Here is an 18,371-nt window from a genome sequence, read left to right on the forward strand (position 1 = left end):
AGGTCTCTTTCCTCTCTAGGCCAAATCTGATAAGCGTCAGAGGTTATAATATTTCAACCCTATGGCACAGCTGGCTGAGTTTTAATGCCCCATGAATACCAATACTGACCTGCTGATTTTGATCATGTAAAACCCTGTGTACTGCTGGCATCAGGCCTCCATGGTCACTTGGCCTAAACTTAGCAAGGACAGAGATTATGACATTCCAGGGCCAGATCCCAGTTGGCTAAGCTTTGATGCTCCAGAGACAGCATTGTTGATCTGCTGGTTGCGATCTCATAGAGTCCTAGTAGCTACTGGCATTTGTTATCATCAGGCCAAACTCTGCTGTCCAAGAGATTCAATAGAGTGTAGCATTCCCAGGCTGTTGAATGGTTGTTGGAGTCAAAGCCCTAGTGACAACATTTCTGATCTGCCAGCTATGATTACATAAAATTGTGTTGGCCCTTGGCCTCCCTGCTCATAGAGTCCAAACTTTAGCAGGGAAAATATTGTACCAGTATAAGCCTAGGAAATGGGTGGCTGAGTTTTTTAGCCCCAGGAATACCACTGCTGCTCTGGACAGCTGTGATCATGTAAGTCCTTGCTGGACACTGCTTTCGGTACTCATGTTTCCCTAACACCACCATACAAGAGTTTATAGCCTTTCAAGCCTGCAGCATGATTGGCTGTTATTTCACCCCACAGATATAACTGATGGTTCTGCAGTGATCACTGGAGACCCTGCAGGGGCAAGAAGAATGATGATTCTAGGTCCTGCAGTAAAATATGCTAGTTCACATTTTTGCTCTGACTGATATAACCCTCACCCCACCCATCTCCTTAGGGATAGTGTACAAACTAACAGACCCCACATCTTTGCTCATTGCCACATGAGTATGTGCAGCTATGCAGGCTGCCTCTGATATGGTTTGTAAATTCATGGCCTTGACAAGATCTGTTGTAGCCACTTAGGTCCCTGCAGGGAATATCTGTAGTTTCTTTGTCCTGATGAATTTAGCTACAGCAACAGGAGTTCACTGGGTAGTTTGGCTGAGTGGTCATGAGATTCATGGTCTTGAAGTATTCAGGCATTAAAAAAAATAAGCCATTGTGTTTTCATGTTGGTTCTCTGCAATCACTGATTCAATAGGATTTAGCTTCTTCTTTGTTGGAATTGGTCTCTAAGAGGAGTCAGATCGCAGTATCTGCCATCTCCAGTGTGGTCTCACTAAGATAGTGCCCACCTCAGCTCATCAGATCAGATGCATGAAGCCCTTTTCAGTTCTTTGCTCTGTATGCTGCCTTCAGTTCAACCACATTCTGACTGTATTTCTTCTGTTGAGTTTTGAATGCTTTTCTTCTCTTGTCTCTAAGCAGTCTTCCCACTGGTTGAATTCTGAATCTTGGAGCAAATGAAACTAATTGCCTCTTGATTCTTTAAATAATTGTTTTAAGGGAACTTAATGACCCTGAAGAAAATGGATAAAAAATTCAATATTCTAACAGAAATTTAACACAGAGCTGAAAGCAATTAAAAATGAAACAGGCCGGGAGTGGTGGCACACGTTTGTAATCCCTGCACTTGGAAGGCGGAGACAGGAGGATCGCACAGGTTCAAAGCCAGGCGCGCTGGCTTAAGGGACCCTGTTTCCAAATAAAAAAGAAGTCTAAAATAGGTCTGCGAGTGTGGCCCAGAGGTAGAAGGTCTTCCAGAAACCCCAGTACCATCAGAAAAAAAAAAGAAAAAAAAAGAAAAAGAAAAAAAGAAACAGAAGCTGGGCCTGGTGGTGCACGCTAGTAATCCCAGCATTTGGGAGGCTGAGACCGGAGGATCGTGGTTCGAGGACAGCCTCAGTTACTTAGTGAGGTCCTCTGCAACTCAGTGAGACCCGGTTTCAAAATAAAGAATTAAAAAAATAGGGCAGGGGGTGTAGCTTGGAGGGTGAATGCTCCTGGGTTCCATCTCCAGACCCACCAAAACAAAATAAATAAAAATAAAAAAAGAAACAGCTGAAAAGTACATTCACAAAAATTATAAATGCAACAAGACACCCATCACAGAATAAATTAAACAAAATAGAGAATTACTGAGTGTTAAGACAGTATTTGAAAATATGCAACTTAAGGAAAAGAAAGAAAAGTGAGTAAAAGTATATAAAACTTTTAATAATTTTAGGAAAGAATTAAAGAGGAAATACATTATTTGGTTTCAAGAAGTTCTTAAGCCTGGGCGTGGTAATGCATGCTTGAAATCCCAGTACTTTGGAGGCTGAGACAGGAGGATCACAAATTCACAGCCAGTCTCAGATACTTAGTAAGGCCCTCACGAATCAGTGAGACCCTGTTTCAAAAAATAAAAAAGAATAAAATATAGGGCTGGGGGTATAGCTTAGAAGTAGAATGTCCCTGAGTTCAATCTCCAGTACCACAAAGAAAGAGGTACTTGAGAATGTAAACAGTGTAGAATGCTCATTTAAAGAGATCATGACAGAAGATTTAACAAACTTAGCAAAGGATACAAATATACATGCATATAAAGGTCAAAGGTCACAATCCAAATTTAACTATAGTTTGTCTAACCAAAGAAATATCACAATTGAGCTCTCAAAGGTAAAGATTAAAGAGAAAACAGTCAATGAAGCTCTAGAGAAAAGAAATAATAAATGCATATCTTAATTTGCCTTAATAAATGAAACACATACTTCTAAGCAGAAGCCTTACAACTTTGGGGAGAGTAGCATAATCCACAATATTGGAGGAAGAAATCCTGCCAGCTGAGAATAATTGTGTCAAGCAAACATGCTCTTCCAAAGTGTTGGGAAGAAAGAAAGTTTTAGACGAACAAAAGCTGAGAGAACATAACTCCACCAGACCTAGAAATATAACAAGAGTTAGGTGAGAAATTCTAACAGGAATTCATCAAACTGAAAAAGAGATGTTAATAAAGAAGAAAAACATTATAAACTTTACTAGTAAGAGAAATTGAGCAAATGTTCATAATGCTGTAATATTTTAAGCATGATATATGTCTTGACTAACATTTCCAATGATATAATTCAAAAATACTGACCACACAAACAACCTTAAGTCAATAGGACTTCAGTAAAATATGCAAGAATTCATAGAATTGATAAGGTTAGAAGATCAGGAGGATCTCAGATATATTTGAAAAGGCCCCAACATTTTAGAAGGTATGACTGATTATAGCTAGGCAACTCGGTGCATGCATGTAACCTTAGTTCTTGGGAGGCTGAGACAAGTGGATTGAAGGTTTTGAGGACAGTCTCAAAATCTTACTGAGACCCTGTCTCAAGATAAAAATTTTTAAAATCTGGGGGTTTATCTCAGAGCTAGAATGCACCTTAATTCAATAGCCAGCATCACAATAAATAAATAAATAAGAAGAAGAGGAGGAGGAGGAGGAGGAGGAGGAGGAAGAAGAAGGGGTAGGGGAAGGGGAAGAGGTAGCTGCTATCATTGGTTTACTGGTTGTACCGTGACAACCACCATGGAAAGTTGTTTTAATAAATATATAAAAATCTGTCTTCTGACTTAAGCTTTTTTCCTATACTTTCATTTTTAAACAGGGTTTAGGTCCAATCTGCTAATCATCTGAGCTTTTATATCCGAGGCATAGAGTTGAGTGGTAGGAGTTGGGTACAGGAATTGTCACTAATAGTTCACATAATGGAGAAATGGTAAATTCTCAGAAGTAAACTGGAATACTGCTAGAAAGGATATGACTTTCTGCAGCCCTTGACTCCCAATATGACCAATGCCTGCTATAATCCTTCTATTCCAATTGTGGGTTCCACTCACCTTACCTACTTCTTTACCTCTGGCGTTGCATGTAATCTTTCCTGATATCAACTGGTCTGGGGGGTTTTGTATTCCTGGTACTATACTAGCCTGAATACTGTAAGGAAGATAGCCTTAAATACGATGCATTTCTGTGGAAACATATGGTTAATATTATCATTCAATGCTGTCTATCTAGCCTCTTCATAGATTTTCATAAAAACACTGTTAAAGATACTACCATTTCCCCAAAATTAATATACTAGAATTAATGTACTAGAATTCCCTTAGTACTGCATTTTAAAAACTGTATCTACCAAGGCAGCACTTTGAAAAAATGATGTTTGCCCTTGTTTCAAAAAAAGAATTATCTCACACTATGTTGGAAGAACATTGCATGGCCTACTGATCTATTTACTTCCTCATTATCTGTTCTGATTCTAGTCTTTCCTCAGTTTTGTTTGGATTTCATTATAGTTTTAGTTCTATCCTTAACAATGTTATTAATAACCTAATTTGGTGTGGGACTGGAATCCTGGTTCTGGTTCTGTTTGCTTCTTAAAATATTGCTCAATTCCTTATTTCATCTGTTTCAGACCCTTTGAGTTATAGCAATTTTATTATGTTCTTTTGTCTTTACCCCACCCTCCTCTGTGCTTCAGGTCTGTTCAGAGCCAATTTCTGAAGGCCAAAGCAGTATGTCAAGAAGCTGTTTTCAAATGCTCTCGCAGACAGCTGATTCTACTCTTACTTAGCGGACAGTTTTGCCTGTTCTAATCTTTTGCTGCTCTCTAGTGGCCAGTGGTTGCTAGCTTCACTTGCGCTCACTCCTGTGTGTGCTCTCTTTTTATAACTCCCAAGCTGTGTCCAATGGAATTAAGAGTCAAAGATCTTAGAAAACCCATCAGTTTGAGATCAGATATAATTTTCAAAATCATTTTAAAAAGTGTGAATAAATTGAAGGATACAAACTAAGGCTACTAAATTGATTTGAGTTAAAAAATAAAATCACCTACTCTCTATTCAGAATATATGTTTCATGTATTATTTCATCTTTATAGGTTATATAGTATGCATAGAAATACCAGAGAAGATAAAATTTTATCCAAAGAATAAAATATTAAGATAAAATGAAAGGAACAGAAATATTAATGTATATATATATATATGCAATTAAATAACAATGAATATTATTTCATAATACTTAGGGGAAACAGAATCAATCACTGCTTATCCAGATTTATTTCTTTTATCTTATTTATAAATGGTGGAGATGTTTCACTGATATAGAATTGCATTGTGTTTCACTTAATTCACAATAGCTTTGAGATTATTAGGACAAATAGAAGGAGTATGAACAAACAACAGATTAACTTAATTCCATTTTCTGCCAGCATATTGCTACTTCAACTTTTACTTCTACAATTACTACTACTACTACAATGACAATGAAAATGAGTATTATTAATACCATCACTATATTAATAAGAACGATCATATGTCAAACACTAACTTTATACCAGACACAGTGTTAATTAATTTACATGTATTTTAGTTAATTATCCACAAAAAACTCTCTTGGACAGATACTACTATTAGCCCAAATTTTCAGATGAAATCATCAAAGCTTGGAGAGGTTTAATGACTTGTCTTGGTTGTATAAGTAGTTAGGGCAGAGTTAGGACATGAATATAATCTAATTTCAGAGCCCAAAACTAGTCTCTATACTCATTTGACAGAAAGACATCAATAACAAAGGTATTTATTAAAAGATATCACATAAAGCCAGGTGTAGTGGTATACACCTATAAAAGCAGTACTTGGTGGAAGACTGAGACAGGTGAATAAAAGGTTCTAGAACAGCATGGGCAACATAGTTAGACTCTCAGCAACAAAGAGAAATCTAATTTCCAAATTAAAAAATAAAAAGGCCTGGGAGTGTAACTCAGAGGTAGAACACTCCTGGGTTCAAGTCCCTGCATCATAAGAAAAATAAATCAAAAATTGTAATTTTTATGTCCCTTCAGCCCTTCATTTTAAATTGTAATTGCTTTTTTCTTGTACCAAGGATTGACCTGCAGATTTTCAATGGGATAGAGCCTGTTTGCCACTATATAACTATTTCCACATTTGCTTGTGAGTCTTCCCTGCCAGTTCCTCATCACATTAAGTTAGTTTTTCCCCTCCACATGCAACCCCATTACATTAGGAAAAAATGTCAGTGTACAAAGACTCTAGACAAAATGAATGCTGATTGAGAACTCAGAGAAGTGGGTGGCTGGACAGGAGGGTATAGAAGGTAAATTGGAAACAGAAAACAGAACCTGCTCATATTAGTTCTCTATTGGAGGAATACTTGAGAAAAATTTTCTCCCATTCTGTTAGCTCTCTTTTGAGGTTCTTTGTAGTTTCCTTGCTGTACACAAGCTCTTCAGTTTAATGTAATTCCACATATTGATCCTCCTTTTATTTTTATTTTTTTGCCTTTGGGGTCTTGTTGAGAAATATTTTATGTGTACCTATGTGTTGCAATGTTGGACCTATGCCCTCTTCAAGGAGCTTTATAGTTTCTGGTCTAATTTCAAAGTCTTTGATCCATCTTGAATTGACTTGTACAGGGTGAGAAAGTGGGGTTTATTTCTATTTTTCTGCATATGTTTATCCAGTTTTGCCAACACCATTTGTTGAAGAGGCCATTTTTTTCCAGTATGTTTTCGGCCCCTTTGTCAAAAATCAATTGGCTATAAGTGTGATGATTTGTTTCTGAGACTTCTATTGTCCTCCATTGGTCTATGTATCTGCTTTTGTGCCAGTGTATGGCTTTGTAGTATAGTTTAAAGTCAGGTATTGTTATCCCACCTCCATGGTTTTTATTGCTGAGAACTACTTTGGCTACTCTGGGTTTTTTGTTCTTCCAAATGAATTTAAGGACTGATTTTTCTATGTTAGGAAAGATCTTGGTAATTTAATGGGTATTGCATTGAACCTGTAGATCACATTTGGAAGTATGGCCATTTTGATTATATTTATTCTGCCTATCCATGGACATAGAAGATCTTTCCATTTTCTAACGTCTTCTTCTATTTCTTTTTTCAATGTTTCATAATTTTCGTTGTAGAAGTCTTTACCTCCTTGGTTAAGTTTGTTCCTAAGCATTTTATTTTTTGTGAGATATCTTGAGTGGAAGTGTTTTCTGAATTTCTTTTTCAGTAGATTTATGGTTGGAATATAGGAAAACTTATGATTTTTTAAGATTGATTTTGTATCCAGACAATTTGCTGAATTTGTTGATCAGTTCTATAAGCATTTTGGTTGAGTTTGTTGGTTCTTCTAGTATCATGTCATCTGTAAATAGTGCAAGTTTGAGTTTTTTCCTACTTGTACTCCTCTGGTTTTCTTTTCTTGTTTTATTGCTCTTGCTAGAGTCTCAAGTACTATATTGAAAAGAAGTGGCAATAATGGACATCCTTGTCTTATTTCTGTCTTTAGGGAAAATTCTCAGAGTTTTTTCCATGTAATATGATGTTGCCTATGGACCTATTGTAGACTGTCTTTATGACGTTGAAGTATGTTCCTTCTATTCTGATTTTCTGTGATGCTTTTAGCAAAAATGAATGCTAGATTTTGTCAAATACTTTTTCAGTGTCTATTGAAATGATCATGTGATTTTTGTCTTTGGAGCTATTTATGTGATGAATTACATGAACTGCTTTTTTGATGCTGAACCAGCCTTGTGTCCTTGAAATGAACATTACTTTGTCATGGTGCTTGATTTTATTGATGTAGTTTTGAGTGTGTGTTGCTAGTATTTTGTTTAGGAGTTTTGCGTCTAAGTTAATCAATGTTATAGACCTGTAGTTTTCTTTCTGTGAGCTGGCTTTATTTCGTTTTGGTAATAATGTGATGTTGGTTTCATCCTTACAAATTTCAATGTGACATGTACCTCAGTTTCTCCTTTGTAAAGTGGGTTTGAGCTCTAGCCTATGAGCTCATACTGTAGTCTTAATACTTAACCTCAAATCATCAAGTTACTATGTGACCTGAGCTGCCCTCATGACTTTATTGATGATATGATGTTATTTGATCTGCCAAGCTATAAAATTGGACAGGCACAACTATTCTCTATTATCAAGGAGATATCAGGTTTGCAGCCAGCCTTGGCAACTTAGTATAGGATCATGTCACATGTGACAAAGATAATTTTATTTCTTCTTTTCCTTTATGTATCTCTTTAATTTCCATCTCTTATCTAATTTTATTTGGATAAAATGTCAAGTACTATATTGAGTATCAGTGGTGATAGTGGATATCTTTCTTGTTACTGATTTTAGAGGAAATGCTTTCAGTTTTTCCCCATTCATTATACTATTAGCTAAGTGCTTATCATATATTGCCTTTATTTGTTGAGGTCAAGTTCCTTTTAGGCATAATTTCTTCAGTATTTTTAATATGAATGGGCTTTTTATTTTAATATGACCCCTAAACCTCAGAAAATAAAACAAAAATCAATATTTGGGACAGCAGAATAGAAGAAAAGCTTCTCCAGCTACTCCTCTGACAGACAAAAATCTTAACAGAGTAAGTTTCTGAGGGTCTAGGTTGCAGAGGCTGGCCTTGAATCTACGATCCTCCTTTCTCAGCTTCTCAAATACTGGAATTAAATGTGCACCACCACAGCCATCCAAAGGCTGCATTAAATTCATTTCAAGTGTTACTCAAAGCTCTAATGGGAAGATTTATACAAATATTGATTGCTCAATATTTATTACTTCATGAAATTTATTTTAAAATACTCATTACATTTTAATTAAGAAGTTAGAGTACTCGTTCAATAAGAAAGAAAACTGGTAATTAAATATTATTGTAAGCAGTTATGCAACCTATAATGTTAATACCCTGTCTGTGCCTCTTAATGGGAAATTCTGCTGTTTATTTGTTTAGTTTGGTTTTTGGTGCTAGGAATTGAACCAAAGGGAATTTGACCTTAAAGCTATACCCCTAGCCTTATTTTTATTTTTATTTGGAAACAGGGTCTCACTAAGTTGTGGAGAGCCTCATTAAATAGGGGAGACTGGTCTCAAACCTGCAATACTGCTGTCTCAGCGTCTCAAGTACTGGGATTCAAGGCAAGCTTCACCATGCCCAAATTTTGCCATTCTTTTCATGCCAAGTATTATTATTTGAGAACAAAATTGTTTGGGGCAATTTGACTGAAGCTATTTTATCTATGTGGGAAAAGTATCTTCTGATATTTAAACTGCAAACAAGATAATATTCACCAAAATGATCTCAATATCAGATGATTCCCCTTTTCACAGGATTAATATAATCATTATGTGAGGAGAGGCCAGGACTACTCAAGCTGATATTTTGAGTGTAACTCTTATCTTCTCTGGGATCACACTGAGATTCTATTGTTTCTTTAATTGATACATTAATGGAAAATATTTTTATTGATTTTAAATGCCATGAATGCTAGATAAGTGGCATATGTCTCTAATCCCAGTACTTGGAAGGCTGAGACAGGAGGATTGAAAGTTCAAGGCCAGCATCAGCAATGTAGCAAGACCCTGTTTAAAACTAAAAAATAAAATAGGACTGGAGATGTATCTCAGAGGCAAAATGCCCATGAGCTTAATTACCAGTACCAAAAAATAAAAACAAAATAAAAAATAGAGGCCAGGAATTTCATGGGATAATTTCCCAAGTAGCATGCCAAAAATGAGTTACATAAGTACTAAAAATTTAAATCCCTCAGCTCAGCCTGGATACAAAGCACCAGGCCCTATGATCATAAAACCTTTGGTCTTTCATTCTCCTAATGTGATGTTCAAGAACTATCATTTCCTATTTATCCCTCCAGCATAAAAAAAAATTGGAAGTCACTGATTTATATGCAGTACTTCATAATTCATTTCCATTTTGAAAATATGTCAGAAGTTATTTTAAAATGTTGGCTTATTAGTATTTCTCCTATGGTCTGAATCATTGAATTTTGATCAAGGAACATGTAAGTATAGAATGTAATACTTTACTTTCAAAGGTACATTTAATTTTCTATGATATGGTTATCTGCCTATGTAAAGATAATTTTCCATAGATAGATAGCCAGATAAGTAGATAGATAGATAGATAAATAAATAAATGTAAGATAGATACATTTCATATAAATAAAAGCTGCAATTGGCTAGTATGATTGTTTTATTATTTTTTAAATTCTAAACTATCATTTCAGTATCACACAATCACATAATCACACAATCACATTAATTTTCATCATATTAATATTCATTTAATGGTGAGATAGGATTCTTCATGGTTGCATAGGTATGAAAATCTCACTAGAAATCAATTTAATAGAGGCCAGAATCCAAGACAATCTAGTTCATTAGGTTTAGGTTTTCTCAGTAGCCACCAGGGGCACAAGAGAGTCAGTCTAGGCTCAATATATCATCTAGATAACACTTCTTGCACCTTCACCTCACAACTACTTGTTACTCCTCTACTTTTCATATGACCCACTTATTTCCATGAACATATGCTGGGATTTTCAGTTATTAGGAGCAGCTTCTTCTCTGAAATAGCAAACTTTCACATCTCATTCTCTAAATCACAACTTCCTGTGATATCACTGTCATTTAACCAGACATATTTATTGAACACATTCTATATAAAAGCTGCTGTGCTAACCATGGGTAAAGTGATTCTATAATATTCACAAGACCCATACATGTCAAGAAATATAAGTACAGATCTAGCCAATCAAAATGAGGACACAACCTTGGTAAATCTCACACATGTTTAGGCTTGCCTGAAAATCATTTCCTTAGATAAAACTTTCATTCATTCTTGCCGAGTTCTTGCTCCAGTCCCCAACCTGTTTTTTGCCTTGATCTATCTTACACCCTTATTTTTCAACCTAATTTAAAAATGATCTTTTAATCCAGGTATGGTGGCACACAGCTTGTAAGCCCAGTATTGGGAGGCTTGATTCAGGATGCTCACAGGTTTGAAGCCAACCTCAGAAACTTAGTTCGATTTTCAGCAAATTAATGAGATCCTATTTCCAAATAAAAAGTAAAATAAGTCTGGGGATGTAGCATGGAGATAGTAGCCTCCTTGGTTCCATCCCCAGTACCATAATAAGTACATACATACCATACATACTTACATACATACATACATACATACATAATCTTTTTCAAACAAAAATCTGAGTCTGTCATGTCATTGCTTAGAATCCTTCAAGTAGCTGTGCAGACTTTCCAGAATAAAGCCCAAATTCCTAAACTTAGCACATAAGATTTTTCATATTTTGCATAATATCATTTCTAGGCTCTCATTTCCTCTCATACTCGATATTCACTCTCTCCCTTAGGAGGTAGGTTCTTGAATACATCTTGATACCTGATGTGTATGGCCATTTTACTATTTAGAGTGTCCTTCACCTATAAATGTATACCTATTGTGCACTTCCGAACTTATTCTCTGCATTCTACTAGCTCCCAGTAGATATTTTCATTGTACCACTTTCTGCATAGAGTATGTTTTGATATAGCACTTATTCTGTACTGTACTTTTTCCTTTCTTATACTTTAATTATTGCATTGTAATTATGCATCATAATGAAGTCCAAAGTAATACAAAAATATATGTGCATGGATAGCACTTTGTGTGTTTCTCTCAAGATCCCCCTCTCCTCTCTTCTCCCCATATATATTAGTGAGGTTTTAATAGTACCTTCATATATGGGCACAACTTTATTCAAAATATTTCCTTCATCAATTCTTCTTATATGCATATTCATGTTTATAGCATAATTCACAATAGCCAAATTATTAAACCACAGATTTGGATGTGTTTTCTTCATCAGTTCTCCTTCTTCCCCTTCCCATCTTTCTCTCATAAGCCCCTTCAAATGTTCTAATTGTTTATCTCTGTGTTTATTTGAAGTCCTTTTTAGTTCTTATTTTACCTTTAGCTTCATTCCACACATAAGATAAAATACAAGAGCCTTGATTTTTTGAAAATGGTTTATCTCAGTGCAGTATTCTCTAGTTCCATATATTTTCTTGAAAATGACAAAATTTTGTTCCTCTTTGTGACTGAGTAAAATTCCAATGTGTTTTTGTTATCTATTGATGATAGATAACAGTTTTGTTATCTATTGATGGACAGGTAGGCTGGTTTTATAATTTGGCTTCTGTGAATCGTGCTGCCATACTTTTTTATGTCCCTACCTATTTCTCTAAGTTATGCATTCCATGAGGTCAGGGACTTTGTCTCATCTGACATTGTGTTTTCAAGTCCTGCTACAGAGTAGGTACATAAGAAATGTTCATGGGAGGCAGAAAGGAAGAGATGGACAGAGGTAAATAAAGGAAGAGGAGGAAATAAGGAAAGCAGAAGCCAGACATGGTAGAGCAGGTCTATAGTCACACTAAATGGGAGGCTGAGACAGGAGGATCACAGGTTCATGGCCAGCCTCCACAACTGAATAAGGACATCAGCAATTTAGGGAGAGATACCCTGTTTTAAAATCAAAAACAAAAAAAGGGCTGGGGGTGCAAATCAAAAGTAGAATGCCTCTGGGTTCAATCCTCAATGCCACACAGACGCACAAAGAAAAGAGTTTGAAATGTAGGAATAATGGATATGAAGGCAGGAAGGAAATAAGACAGTCAAAGACACACATTAAAAGGAAAGGAAGTAGAGAAGGAAGGAAGGAAGGAAGGAAGGAAGGAAGGAAGGAAGGAAGGAAGGAAGGAAGGGTAAAAAAGGAACAAAGATAATCCTGAGAAAACAGAGGGTTTCTGCACTCACTAAAATGAAATAGTACATTTTAGAATCCTTAAAAGTCACTCAAAGGGACAAAATTAAACTTAATTATATAATAACTCATCAGGTGGATGCATAAAAAAGTAACGAACTATTATGGTGGATGATGACCATTGCTCATATCCATTTACTTGTGGCTCATTCTTCTGTGTGTGTGCTAAAGTTTCTGTAGTTTAAATCATATTTACTTGTCAATGAACTTGCAGAACATAATCACACTGTTCAATTAGAACAGACTAAAAAAAACCAGTATTATCCTTTCCTTGCTGTGGGTAAACTGTAATTTAATGCAAAAAGTTCTGCTATTTTACATTTTCCAGAGCTTTCATTCATTCTTGCTTAGTAATTACAAATGGCTTATAAATAAACACTTGGGATTATTTCCAAAATGTTCTGTATTTACTTACAAGGCTGGCACTTCCATCGTTGGTCACTTAAGTGGTTTTGAAAGATTGTGTACAGGTTCATTTTAGAATGCATTTGAAGTTAGTAATCCTGCTTAAATATACAAAAATAGGAAGGATTAACAAACTGCCGCTTGGAGGCCAAGAGAAGACAGAGCTCTGGGTAATCAAGACAAAATCTATCAGAAACATGAAATCAATTGGTCAAAAAGTGGAAGACTGTCAACAAAAATATGTTGTAGACCCTCAAGGCTTTCTGTTTATGCTAGAGGAAGCCTAAAATAATCTGTGGTTTTTGATGCTTGATTTAGTTTTCCACAAGCCTAATTAACACCAGATTAAGTTCACTGCCACTATAGTTTATTGCCCAGACTGACAAATACTTTCTGTTTATTTGTCTCTTACAGAGAAAGACTGGAGGTAAAAACAAATGACATATTCAATAACATTAAAATAATACGGTAATGCTCATGTAGAGAAATTTGTGGGCTATTATAATAATTCTTTTTATCATAAATGTACATTTTCTGGAAATGACTAAATCATCTCATGTTCTATTTGGGTGTGACCACTCAGTTGGTTATAAAACTCAATTCAAAGCATTCCCCATTTCAAGATGGGTCTTTTTTACTTTATGAAAACTGAATATAATGTCAACTTCTTTGAATTCATAGCCAAGGGTCACTAATCTCTCCTTTATGAATAGTATATGAGAATGTTTAACTCAGGGATCTGCATTCTTAGCAATACAATGTTTAAGTGCATCTTGTTACTCTGTCCTTGCCAACTTCTACTTTATTAGATTTCAGCTTTTCCAGGACAAAAAAGCTCTCTAATCCCACATATGATCTTGTTGATATAGATTACAAGTCGAGGTCAGGTTGAAATCATGCTACTTATTTGCTTTCTTTGGATCTTTGAATTTTGTGCAAGGACACAATAAAAGGGAAGATGTTTGTTTACATATGCGAACACAAGCTAATGGCCAGATTTTCATCTTGTTCCTTGAAAGCTCTCTCTTTACTTCAAAGAGAGCTTGATATACATACAAATATGTAGAAAGGCAAAGATAGATAAGAAATTGGTATGAAATGACATAGTACTTTATTCACTGAATTAGGTATAACACACATCAGGAGTAAATCCTTAGCTGTCAATCCTGATTCAGAGATGAAGCTTGAATAACACAATCTCAAAAATAATTATTTAATACTATGATTTATACATACATATACCCAAAAAGAGATGTACAAGACCTTACTTCTTTCTGCTTCCTCTGAGCCCAACTTTTCTCATAGCTATGGCCTAACAAATCTTCAAAGAACCATAGAGAGAAATAGGGTAATTTACCTTTATTACTATGTATGTGGTTAGATAGATCCTTTCCTTAGATAATAAGTTCCATTCAAAACATGATATTTTCCTATTTCTCCCCATGTTATTTTCTAGGAAGTGTCAAAACATACAGATTTCCTTTCTTCAGGCCCTTACACTTCTCATGCCTCACAGCATAGTATTATTAACCAAAAATTATTCCTAGGGGAGATCTCTAAACTCATTTAACTTCTATTTTAGTAGTATTTGTTGCCAAATTTAAGATAGTTATATATTCAGTTATTATTAAATACTTTTTAAGTAAAAGACAAAAGGAGCCTTAGTGTGGCCTGTTCAACATCACAAATTCTCTCTCTTGCTCTCTCTTTGCTCCAAAATTCCATTTGAGTTAAACTGTAATAATCAACGAATGGCAGTGTTTAGGTTTGTTCTCACAAAAGATGTTGGAACTAATGTGCTGGAAGAGCAATAAACGAACATGGTTGAGTGGTTCTTGAAAACGGCTGCAGTGTTGACAACACAAATCACTGCAGTATGTTACCAGGATGACCCTAAAATAGGCAACACCATTCTTTGGCGTATAACCACCTCATTTACTACTTTATTCTTAGCTAATAGTTTTCTTTCTTTTTCAAATGTTTGTTGAGGTACAGCTTACAGAAGCAGGAGTGGGCAGATCTTTTTAAATTTGCAATTCAATGAAAGTTCACATATGTGTAACCACCCAAATGAAGACAAAAAATTTTTCTAGCACCCCTAAAATCTCCCGTATGCCTTGCACTGGTCAATACTGTTTGAAGAACCATTATTCTGACATGTATCATCATAGAGTCTTTCTTACAATGAATTCCATGCATGTGGAGTAATATATTAGGTAGCTTTTTGTATCATTGTTTATTTTACTCAGCATATCTATGAAGTTAATTCATGTTGCTACATATATTTTTAGTTAATTCTTATTAATCTTTGTGGTTGAGGTATAAATTTCTTGATAAATAGTTTATAAATCACAATATCACTTCAATTAATTAGACCTCATCAAAAATGGAAAATATGACTTCATACTTTTATTTTTATTTTTTGGTACTGGGGATTAAATCTAGGAATGTTCTACCTACCAGCTACATCCACAGATCTTTAATTTTTTTATTTTGAAATATGGTCTTGTTAGGTTTCTAAGATTCTCATTAAATTGCTGAGGCCTGCTTCAAACCTCTGATCCTCCTGTCTCAGCCTTCCCAACACGGGGATTACAGATGTGCACCACCACACTCAGCAACTTCATACTTTTAATCATGCCCTGCTTAGCTCAATACACCAATAGGGTTAGTATCATACAATTTAGACAGTTTTAAAAAGGGATGTCTATCTTATGAATGTCCTAGGATAGCCAACTTTCCAATCAAATAGGACAACCTATAATAAAATTATTATTGCATAATAAAAGTTTTTTGTGGTTCTGGGGATGGGATTCAGGGGCATTCTACCTCTGAGCTACACAATCAGCCCTATGTTTTATTCTTTATTTTGAAGCAGGGTCTCACTGAGTTGCAAAGGGCCTCACTAAGTAGTTGAGGCTGCCACGAATTGTAATCCTCCTGTCTCAGCCTCTCAAAGGCTGGGATTACAAGTGTGCGCCACTAGGCCTGGATAATAAAAGTATTATTGATTGGCAGAATAAGAAGGATGTTACTGAAGCTGCGGTATCATAGTTTCTCCTTTTCAGTTTCTGATTTATTGAAATAATATTGATTGGTTAACATATTGAGACCCAAGTTTTTAATTTTTAAATATTTCAATGAAATTGACATTGGTTGGAAATCATAATCTAGAGATTAAATTTGTAAAATTAATATTTATAGCTGGGCATGGGGGTGCACACTTGTAATCCCAGTACTTGGGAGGCTGAGACTAGAGGATTCTCTTTTGCAGACAGCCTCAGCTACTTAGTGAGTCCCTCTGCAACTCAGTGAGATACTGCTTCAAAATAAAGAATAAAAAATAGGGATGAGTTATAGCTTGGAGATATAATGCCACTGGGTTCCATCTTCAGTGCCACAAAAAATAATATTTATTAATATTATAATTATAGAAGCTATAATTATATTTTATTAGTAGTAAATATTATTATAGCACATATAATATCACATATTTTATTTTTGTATATTTTCCACATCTGGTATAATAGAAAAAATGCATTAAGTTAACAAATTTTCTTCTGAAAATCCCATAATCAGGAAATGAGAACATGATATCATATGTAGATTATTAGATAGTGAAAAGTTCTGAGAGCCCCAAATTCTAAAAGGAAATTACTTAACTCACAATGCTAAATAGTGAATGTTGTTTTCTGGGTCTCTGTATTAGAAGCATCCATAATAATTAGCACATTTTTTGAAAACTTAACAGAGAAGGGAACATTATCAAAGGACTAGTGTTTTCTTCAGCCTACTGATGCCATTCCATTAATTAACTTTTGTTTTTATTTCCTGGGCTTTGGGGATCTTATTTAGGAAGTTTCTCCCAGTATCCATGCATTGAAGAGCTGGTCCTATGCCCTCTCCCAGTAGTCGTAAGGTCTACTCTAATATCTAGATCTTTTATATAGCTTGAATTGACTCTTGTACAGAGCGAGAGATTGGAGTTTAGTTCCATTTTCTTACATATAGTTAACCAGTTCTCCTAGAACCATTTGTTCAAAAGACTATCTTCTCTCTAGCTTGGGATTTTGGCCCCCTTTTCAAAAACCAAATAGGGCTATAAGTATGAGGATTTGTTTCTGTATCTTTTATTCTGTTCCTTTAATTTATGTTTTTGACTGTGCCAATACCATGCTGTTTTTATTACTATAGTTTGAAGTCAGATATTGTCATGCCTCCAGCATAGTTTTTGCTGTTAAGAATTACTTTGGCTATTCTGTGTATTTTGTTTTCTTATATAAAATTTAGGAGTCTTTTTTTCTACTTTTGTGAAGTATGATGGTATGCTTCTGTGAGTATAACTTTATTTAAGTATAACTAAATTTCAATGTTTGAATTGAAACTATCAAGAAGTTGGTAATAAACAGAAATGACATATTACAAATCTTGTTAAAAGAGATCCACCATATGATCCAGCTTTACCACGCCTGGGTATCTTTCCAAAAGAAGTAAAATCAGAATAGTATAGTGATATATGGATATCTAATGAATTTACCTGTTTGGTACCTGGTTGGCTGATAGGTAACTGGTTGATGCCTGGTAGGCTGGTAGGATGTGGCTGGAGGAAGTGGTCCCTGGGAGTGCAACCTAGGAGGTTATATATATGCTTCCCCCCTCCTAAGTTTTCTCTCTTGCTTCTGGACTCCATGATGTGACTGTCCATGTGCTCTCTCTTTCTCTGTTTCTTGTTGCTATACTAGAAATCTGTGATCTCTGGCCTCACAGGGACTGAACTGGAAACTGCAAAAATTAAATCTTCTTTCCTCTAAGTTTTGTGGTTTATCTTTTAGATTATAGCTGTAAGAATGCTAATGGATATAGATAATGGTACTAGGAATGGGGTTGCTACTATGTCTACATCTGACTATGTGCATTTTGACTCTGTAATTGGTTTGTGAAAGGAAAATGGAAGGGTCAGAATGTGGCTAGAAAGGCAGTGGTAGAGACTGTGCTCTGGAGATTCTGGAGGGCAAGAAGGACTTCATAGGAAAATGGAATAGAGGCCATGTTTGTTGCACTTTGGCCAAGAACTTATCCACATTTGCATGTGTCCTGAAACACTGTGTGAAGGCGGATTTAAAGATGATGAAATGATTAAACTGATGGAGGAATCTCAAAACAGCAAAATGTCCAGACTGCATTATGGATATTGATGTCTGCATTTTGTGAACTGCACACCAAATTTTGGGAGTGGAAAGTAAGACAAAGAGACTTTCAAGATTTGCAGTTTGTTTGGAAAGGCACGTGTAAAGCTGCAGCCCAGAGAGATGATGTCATGGAAGGAAGGAAAATGGAAGAAAGGAAGGAGGAGGCA

Source organism: Muscardinus avellanarius (genome assembly GCF_963383645.1).
Source record: "Muscardinus avellanarius genome assembly, chromosome: X".
NCBI classification, from domain to species: Eukaryota; Metazoa; Chordata; class Mammalia; order Rodentia; family Gliridae; genus Muscardinus; species Muscardinus avellanarius.